This window comes from Mauremys reevesii, linkage group 17 (assembly GCF_016161935.1).
Source record: "Mauremys reevesii isolate NIE-2019 linkage group 17, ASM1616193v1, whole genome shotgun sequence".
Lineage (NCBI taxonomy): Eukaryota > Metazoa > Chordata > Testudines > Geoemydidae > Mauremys > Mauremys reevesii.
The window spans coordinates 6,727,746-6,737,768 of NC_052639.1; positions in this window are offsets into that span (position 1 = coordinate 6,727,746).

Sequence of the window (10,023 nt, forward strand, 5' to 3'; positions counted from 1 at the left end):
AGGAAGCTTCAAGGAGAAGTTTTTCACCAGCATGGATTGGTAATGAATTTCTGATTTTAAGTATTTTTCACCAATCAGTACCAATTGAACAGGAGAGCATCTGAAAGGCTTTCATAGGAAGATTCCATGAGAAATTTATCTTTAACACCGATCAGCAATGAATTTCTCATTTTTACCAATGTTTACCACCCGCTCACTACCAAATGACCAGAAATGCATCCTTACGGCTTTTACAGATGAATTTATAAGAAGTTTTTCACTCATCAATAATGCATTTCCCATTATTAGTTATTTTCACAAACTGATCTCTTCCAAACCAACAGGGGAGAATCCTTACAGCTTTTTATAGGAAGCTTCCAGGAGAAGTACTTCACTAGCATCGAGCAGCAGAATAATTCTCAATCACAGTGGTGAGCTTGAGCCGGTTGGCACTGGTTCGCACGAACCGGTTGTTACATTTAGCAGCCCTTTTAGAACTGGTTGTTCCAGGACAACCGGTTCTATAAAGGCTTTATTTAACAAAAGCTCTGGCCCAAGCTCACTTCCCCCTCCTCTCCTGCTCCGCCCCCTTCTCCTCCCCCTCCCCTGCTTCCCAGGAATCAGATGTTGGCGGGAAGCCTGAACAAGCAGCAGGCAGGCAGGTAAGCTGGGCCGCGGGGGGAAGGGGAGGTGCAGCTGGCTCAGCAGCTCCCTCAAGCACAGCTCCGGCTCCCGGAGTGCGGCTCCCACCAGCCTGGCACCCCCCAGCCGAGCGCCCCCAGCCCGGTCCCGGCCCCCGCCGAGCACCCCCAGCTTCGGCTCCACAGCTCCAGCCCGGCCCCCACGGAGCCGGTGCTGGTTCCGGCCCAGCGGTTGCGGCTCCAGCCCGGCAGGCCCCGTGGCGCCGGCGCTGGTCCTGGCGCTGTGGCTCCGGCCGGTCCCAGGCGCTGGTGCTGGGCCCGGCCCCGCGGTTGCAGGTCCAGCGCTGGTCCCGGCGCTGCGGCTCCGGCCGGCCCCAGGCACCGGTGCTGGGCCCGGTCCCGCAGTTGCGGCTCCAGCTGGTCCCAGGCGCAGGCTCTGGCCCGGCCAGCCCCAGGTGCTGGTGCTGGGCCCGGCCCCCGCGGCTGCAGCTCCAGCCCGGCCCCCGCGGCTGCAGCTCCAGCTGGTGCTGGGCCCGGCCCAGCGGTTGCAGCGTGGGCCCCGAGCGCGGTGCTGGGCCCGGCCCGCGGTTGCAGCGTGGGCCCGCGGCGCCGGTGCTGGGCCCGGCCCGGCCCAGCGGTTGCGGCTCTGGCCCAACTCGGGCCCCGCAGCGCAGCTACGGCCCAACCTGGCTCGGGCCCCATGGCGCCGGTGCTGGTACCGGCGGAGCAGCTCCAGGCAGCGCTGTAAGAGAGCAGGGAGGGGGTGTTGGAAAAGGGCAGGGGAGTTTGGGAGGTTGTGGGGGGGGGTGGATGGGATGGGGCGGTCAGAGGGCAGGGAACAGGGGGATTGAATGGGGGCAAGGGTCCTGGGGAGGCAGTCAGGAAGGAGCAGGGGTTGGATGAGGTGGCGGGGCAGTCAGGGACAGGGAGAAGGGGTGGTTGGATGGGGCAGGGGTCTCGGGGGGCAATCAGGAATGAGAGGAGGGGTTGGATGGGACAGCAGGGGGTAGTCAGGGGTCTGGGAAGGCGGGTGGATGGGGCAGGGGGATGTCGAAGAACGCAAGGGGTTGGATTGGGTAGGAGGCCCGGGGGAGGGGGGCGGCCACAACCCCCTCGTGGGGTGAGGAGGAGGGAACCTGTTGTTAATATGTTGGCAGCTCATCACTGCTCAACCCTGACTGAAAGGTCCGTGCAGCGTTTCCGTTCCCCTTGGTTTACGTTATAAAAAGGCGACACTCACTGGCCAGGCTCAGTCCCAGGGCGCTGCGACGCGCTGGGATTTCGGGGGACGCAAGTGACCCACTACCCGACACCAGCCCCTGGACTCACCCCTTAGGCAGGAGCCCCTGCGCGCCCTCCCCCGCTTACCAGCAGCGCGCGGGGTCTCCCGGCTCCCTCGGAAGCGCCTGGCACTAGCGGCGGGACCCGGTCGGGGCTGAGGCTTCCCCCGCCCGCGGTCTCCGGCTCCCCAGCAGCCCGGCCGAGGGGCGGGGCCCCCAGGGCCCAGACTCCACCCCCGGGCCACGAGCGTTCGCGTTAGCAGGGGCTCCGGGCGGGGCCGCGGCTCCCGGGTGGCGGGGGGGGTCAGGCTGACTCCGGGGCCCTCCCTTACCTGGGCTGGGAGTCCTGACTCTCCCGGGAGCGGAAGTGACGTTGGGTGGGAGTGATGACGAGTGGGCTGCGAACACGCGCGGGGCTCTGCGTGGCTCGTGGGGACCGTTGGAAGAGTTTTGTGCCCCCCCCCCCCCGAGGCTGCTGCGGGGACAGATGTGACCCAGCCCCGCCGTGTCTCCCGGTTCTGGGCATGCGCAGATGTGGGGGAGGGGACGAGTCCCGCATGCGCAGAGGCCGAGCTCACGGAGCCCCTGGCGCGTGACCCCCAGCCAGGCTTTCGGCTCAGGCAGCCCCGCCCAGGGGCTGGAGAACAGGGGACTGGCCGAGTGTGGTGAGCGCCGCCTCGCTGCGCTGCGGGGACCGGGCTCTGTGCCGGGGAGCCCTTCCTTAACCCCCCGGCCCCCCCCCGTGCCTGGCCCGGGGCCTTGTCCGGCTGGAGCCGCCGGGCTCTGCCCGTCCCCGCCCCGCTGTGCTGCGCGGCCGGCTCTGTGCCGGGGAGCCCTTCCTTAACCCCCCCGGCCCTTGTCCGGCTGGAGCCGCCGGGCTCTGCCCGCCCCGCTGCTCCGGCTCTGTGCCGGGGAGCCCTTCCTTAACCCCCCGTGCCTGGCCCGGGGCCTTGTCCGGCTGGAGCCGCCGGGCTCTGCCCGCCCCCCCCCGCCCCGCTGCTCCGGCTCTGTGCCGGGGAGCCCTTCCTTAACCCCCCGTGCCCGGCCCGGCGCCTTGTCCGGCTGGAGCCGCCGGGCTCTGCCCACCCTGCTGCGGAGCTGCAGCCTCCAGGCACTGGGGAGGGGCCGGGGACCTGGCACCTCGCAGTGCTGGGCTCTGCTCCCTGGGGGGGCGGGGCTCGGAGCTGCTGTATCAGCAGGAGCCCGATGCCCCGCCGGGCCTGGCCCGACTTTCCCCTGGGGCACAATTGGGGAATCCAGGGGGGAGGGAACCAGCCCCCACTGGGGTTCCTGCGTGTGGTTGGGTGGGAGGCAGGGTGAGAAGTGAGACCAGGCAAGGAGGGGGAGGGGAGAAGGGAGACCTGGGAAAAGGCTCCATTAACTGGAGACTGCAGCATATGCATCTGAGGAAGTGGGGATTCACCCACCAAAGATTATGCTCCAATACGTCTGTTAGTCTGTAAGGTGCCACAGGACGCTGTCACATTTTACAGATCCAGACTAACATGGCTACCACTCTGATACTGAGAAAAGGCGCAGATGGAAAAATATCTGCAGCCAGGAAATTGCAGGGAGAGGAGAAGAGCAGGTGACCCCTGGGGAGGGTGGGGGTGCTGAGATCCCCTCTGACTTCCTGCTGCCCTCTCCCATGGTGATTCCATCCTTCCCCCTTTTTCTCTAGATAGTAACGATCAACGTCCATGCTGATCTCCCGTCGCCTTTTCTCTCAAATTCCATATAAGCTCTCAGTTCTCCTCCACAATTGTACTCCATTTTCTCTCCACTTCTCCAATGTCCAGCTCAAATCTCAGGTTTCATGTGACCCCCTCTGTGATGTGCAGTCTATATGGTTTTATAAAAATTTAATAATAAGTGAATATAATGTAACATATGTTTCATGCACAAGGTCTCTTGTAAGGTATATCTACAAGGCATATCTACTGAGTGTAATCATCCTATTTGTATAAATGTACCACTCTTGAATCTGAAACAAGAAATACGAAATAGAACTCTGAGGGCCTATTGTAATTTTGTAAAGTGTGGGCCATTGATGGTGGTTCGGAATCTTGATGATTCCTATTAACTAGGACCACTGTCTGCAAATGGCTGTGTTTTACCTGTAAGTCTTCCTGTATACCTGTGTGCTGGAAAGTGGGTAATGAAGTCTTAGAGTGACGTGATCATGTCACCTGAACTGGAATCCATCTTTAATCTGGTGTCTTTCCATTGAGAAGAAGAGGGTGGGAACTCAGAGAGGGACAAAAGATTCCTGCCTTATGCAAAAGATATAGATAGAGAAAGAGAGGGAGAGAGATAAAGGGGTGGAAGAGAACAAAGGAAGAGGAGAGCCATCATGAAGAATCCCCTAGCTACCACCTAAGCTGGAACAAGAGCTGTAGCAGGGGAAAGAATTTTGTCCTGGCCTGGAGGGTGTTTAGTCTGAGGAAAAAACTTACTGAAGCACCTCTGAGGGTGGGATTATCTGTATTCAGTTTGATTAGACATAGATTTGCGCATTTTATTTTATTTTGCTTGGTGATTTACTTTGTTCTGTCTGTTACTACTTGGAACCACTTAAATCCTACTTTTTGTATTTAATAAAATCATTTTTTACTTATTAATTAACTCAGAGTATGTATTAATACCTGGGGGAGCAAACAACTGTGCATCTCTCTCTATCAGTGTTCTAGAGGGCGACTGATTTATGAGCTTGCCCTGTATAATAGGCTTTATACAGGGTAAAACGGATTGATTTGGGTTTAGACCCCATTGGGAGTTGGGCATCTGAGTGCTAAAGCCAAGCACACTTCTGTGAGCTGCTTTCAGGTAAACCTGCAGCTTTGGGGCAAGTAATTCAGACCCTGGGTCTTTGTTGGAGCAGACAGGAGTGTCTGGCTCAGCAAGCCAGGGTGCTGGAGTGCTGAGCTGGCAGGGAAAACAGGAGCAGAGGTAGTCTTGTCGCATCAGATGGCAGGTTTCTGTGATCCAACCCATCACCCCCCCACACCCCATTTTTACCTGCAGTGATTTGTCCTTGTTTAGGTAGGAAATTGTTTCCCTGAGTGATTTCTGAAATGGGAAGAGGGTTAATGGGCAGAGGTTGGGAGAGTCCTGAGACAGGGACACTGCTGTACTGGGGTGGCCACTCTCTGCTGGCAACGGCATGGGAAGGGAAAGGAAGGGAGGAGAAAGTGTCCCCCATGGAGACTGCCCAGTCCCAGCTACTTCCCCACTCCCTCACCCTGCCCAACTCAGCAGCCCCCTCTGCCACCCCTGCCTACTAGTCACCTTCCCAGACCCTGTTGCCAGCCCCTCCCTGCAGCCAGTGATCTGACTCCAGCCCCACTCCTTTCCCCTGTGAAAGTACATCATCCAGGGCTCCCTGCTGGCCATGCGAATATGAGGTAAGAAGAAACCATCCCGTTCTGTTGTTGATTGAATAGTGCTGTACAATCCCCACAAATTTCCCCTGTTTTCCTTTGAACTGTTGAATGGTGACAAAATCTCCCCAGATGTTGGTGCTTCTCTCTTATATTGGCAAATATTTAGTTTGTGTCCCATTTTCTCCTCAGTTCTGAAATACTGATATCAAATTCTTGAAAAATCTTTCCACTTTTCTCTCCAGGTGTCTGACTGATTTATTATCCCTGGAGATTTTCCCATCTAATTATCTGAGCACATCAAACCTCAGGTGTTGCCCTTTCCTCAACTTCTTGAATATTGATTGATATAAAACCTTGCGAATTTTGCCCTTTTCTCTCTAGCTATCAGAGATTGACCTGAAATCCATTCAAATTTTACCTCTTTCCCTTGTGTCAACTACTGCTAGAAAATTCCTCAAACTTTTCCCACTTTCCTCTAACTTGTGATAAGGATGCTAAAGTTCTCCATATTGGCAGCTTTTTCATTTTATTACTAAACACCGATTTCAAACATCAGATGTTACCATTTCCTGTATTATTATCCAGCTCTGATTTAAAAAAAATCCTCACTGGTTTGGAGGTGCTCCTCATTGGTTTTAATTACAGGCTCTTCTTTTTTGGAGGGAACTTGTTGCCTGTTTCTCCATGTTGGTTATCTCTGCTCCCAGACCTCCCCAATCTGATGCCTGGAGCCCCACCCCCTCCCCCAGATCAGGCCCTGTATCCTCCTGACTCCCATCCCTCCCTGTACAAACCCAGATAGAGATCAGGGCCCCTAATGTGCTGGAGATGTCACAGACCTCAACAGAGATCAGGCCCCCCATTGTGGAAGGCTCTGCACAGACCCTGACCAAGAGCTGGATTCCCATTGTGGCAGATGTGGCACAAACTGTGACTGAGGTCAAGGCTTCTATCGTACTGAATGTGGCTCTGACCTGGACTGAGCTCGGGCCCCCAGTGTGCCAGGTGCTACACAGACCTTGACCAAGTTTGGGGTACTCATTCTGCCTGGTGCTGCAGGGTCCTAGATCAGGGTTCCAATTGTGCTACACGCTGCAGAGACCCTGCCTGACATCACAGATCCTCTTTCAGTGTTCCTGCTCATTTTTCCCATGCATGTGCGGAATTAATTTTATGTGCTTCAATACGGAGGTGATGTGTGGTAGGGGTAGGTCCAAGGGGTTTGGAGTGTGGGAGGGGATGAAGGGCTGGGATAGAGGGTTGGGATGTGGGGGGGGGGGGTGAGGGCTTCGGCTGGGGGTGCAGACTCCCCCCATCCCTCTCTCCCTGCAGCAGCATCTGGGTTGGGGGTGTGGGGGCGGTGCTTCTCCCTGGCCGCAGCAGCTCTGGGGAGATGCTGTCCCCCAGTCCCATAGCTGTCAAGGAGAGGCGCCTCTCTCCCCACTTCTCCCTGCTGTGGCAGATCCCAGGACTGGGGAGAGGAACCTGTCCCTGGCTGCTGCAGCTATGGGGCTGGGAGAGAGTCTCTCTCCCTGCTGTGGTGGTCCGGGGCTGGGGGAGAGGCATCTATCCCCGTTGCAGCCCTGAGCGCTGTGCGGCCCTTGATAAGCTGCTGCGTGGCCACACAGCTTAGAGGGAATATAGCTCTCTTTTGCCAGGCAGTACATAGACCCCATCTGAGATCAGGCCCTCTGTTGTGCAGGGCTCTGCACAGACACTGACCAAGATCAGGGTCCCATTGTGACAGGTACTGCACAGACACCAAAGGTATGTGGATACTGCCATTTAAAAACCCACAGCTGGCCCGTGCCAGCTGATTCAGACTCACAGGGCTGAGGTTAAGGGGCTTTTTAATTGCAGTGTAGATGTCTGGACTCAGGGTTGAGCCAGGCTGTAGGACTCTGCGAGGTGGGAGGATGCCAGACCTTGGGCTGGTGCCGGAGGAGATGTAGTGTGAAAAACTGCTCTCTGTCTTAATTTGCTACTTTGGGTGCACTGAGCATGCACACATGAACTGACTGAGCACACTCAGTAGCATCTGTGAAGCCACTGCCCTTCACCCTGCCCTTACTTGGCATCAGATTGTGTGGACTGTGTTAAAAAGGGGCAAAAAGGGTTGGCCAGAGTACGAGCAGGGGGTGGAAATTGACTGGGATGGGGGCGGGGATCAAGCAGCTGGAGTCAGGATTAGGCCGAGGGGCAAAATCATGGATGGAGGGGAAAGGAGCTGGGGTTAAGCCCAGAGGAAAGGCACTGCCAGACAGTGATAGAGGGCAAAACCCCAGCACAGGCAGGGGCAGAAGGGGTAAAAGTTACCCCGGTAGACTGAGACACCAGTGTTTGTAAAAATGGGGAGGGGGGGAAGAGCGGCTTTTTTGTTTGTTTGTTTGTTTGTTTTTTAAACAAAGAATCCCTTATCAGTATATCTGACTGCATAAAGTCTTGTAGCAGTTCACAAATTTGTCTTATCTGCTGCTGGGATTCCCTGAATTACTCTTAGCACTTCATCATTTACCTTTGATAGGAACTGCTTCTGCCATAAAAAAAATTCAAGTGAGCACAGATGGTCCTGAGGAAGGTAAATAGGAAATCCCAAGTACTTACATAAGAACATAAGAACATAAGAAAGGCCGTACCGGGTCAGACCAAAGGTCCATCTAGCCCAGTATCTGTCTACCGACAGTGGCCAATGCCAGGTGCCCCTGAGGGAGTGAACCTAACAGGCAATGATCAAGTGATCTCTCTCCTGCCATCCATCTCCATCCTCTGACAGACAGAGGCTAGGGACACCATTCTTACCCATCCTGGCTAATAGCCATTTATGGACTTAGCCACCATGAATTTATCCAGTCCCCTTTTAAACATTGTTATAGTCCTAGCCTTCACAACCTCCTCAGGTAAGGAGTTCCACAAGTTGACTGTGCGCTGCGTGAAGAAGAACTTCCTTTTATTTGTTTTAAACCTGCTGCCTATTAATTTCATTTGGTGACCCCTAGTTCTTGTATTATGGGAATAAGTAAATAACTTTTCCTTATCCACTTTCTCAACATCACTCATGATTTTATATACCTCTATCATGTCCCCCCTTAGTCTTCTCTTTTCCAAACTGAAGAGTCCTAGCCTCTTTAATCTTTCCTCATATGGGACCTTCTCTAAACCCCTAATCATTTTAGTTGCTCTTTCTGAACCTTTTCTAGTGCTAGAATATCTTTTTGAGGTGAGAGACCACATCTGTACACAGTATTCGAGATGCGGGCGTACCATGGATTTATATAAGGGCAATAATATATTCTCAGTCTTATTCTCTATCCCCTTTTAATGATTCCTAACATCCTGTTTGCTTTTTGACCGCCTCTGCACACTGCGTGGACATCTTCAGAGAACTATCCACGATAACTCCAAGATCTTTTCCTGACTCGTTGTAGCTAAATTAGCCCCATCATGTTGTATGTATAGTTGGGGTTATTTTTTCCAATGTGCATTACTTTACATTTATCCACATTAAATTTCATTTGCCATTTTGTTGTCCAATCACTTAGTTTTGTGAGATCTTTTGAAGTTCTTCACAATCTGCTTTGGTCTTAACTATCTTGAGTAGTTTAGTATCATCTGCAAACTTTGCCACCTCACTGTTTACCCTTTCTCCAGATCATTTATGAATAAATTGAATAGGATTGGTCCTAGGACTGACCCTTGGGAACACCACTAGTTACCCCTCTCCATTCTGAGAATTTACCATTAATTCCTACCCTTTGTTCCCTGTCCTTTAACCAGTTCTCAATCCATGAAAGGACCTTTCCTTTTATCCCATGACAGCTTAATTTACGTAAGAGCCTTTGGTGAGGACCTTGTCAAAGGCTTTCTGGAAATCTAAGTACACTATGTCCACGGATCCCCTTGCCCACATGTTTGTTGACCCCTTCAAAGAACTCTAATAGATTAGTAAGACACGATTTCCCTTTACAGAAACCATGTTGACTATTGCTCAAGAGTTTATGTTTTTCTATGTGTCTGACAATTTTATTCTTTACTATTGTTTCAACTAATTTGCCCGGTACCGACGTTAGACTTACCGGTCTGTAATTGCCGGATCACCCCTAGAGCCCTTTTTAAATATTGGCGTTACATTAGCTAACTTCCAGTCATTGGGTACCAAGCCGATTTAAAGGACAGGTTACAAACCTTAGTTAATAGTTCCGAACTTCACATTTGAGTTCTTTCAGAACTCTTGGGTGAATGCCATCTGGTCCCGGTGACTTGTTAATGTTGAGTTTATCAATTAATTCCAAAACCTCCTCTACTGACACTTCAATCTGTGACAGTTCCTCAGATTTGTCACCTACAAAAGCCAGCTCAGGTTTGGGACTCTCCTAACATCCTCAGCCGTGAAGACTGAGGCAAAGAATCCATTTAGTTTCTCCGCAATGACTTTATCATCTTTAAGCGCTCCTTTTGTATTTTCATCGTCAAGGGGCCCCACTGGTTGTTTAGCAGGCTTCCTGCTTCTGATGTACTTAAAAAACATTTTGTTATTACCTTTGGAGTTTTTGGCTAGCCGTTCTTCAAACTCCTCTTTGACTTTTCTTATTACACTCTTGCACTTAAGTTGGCAGTGTTTGTGCTCCTTTCTATTTGCCTCACTAGGATTTGACTTCCACTTTTAAAGGAAGTCTTTTTATCTTTCACTGCTTCTTTTACATGGTGGTTAAGCCACGGTGGCTCTTTTTTAGTTCTTTTACA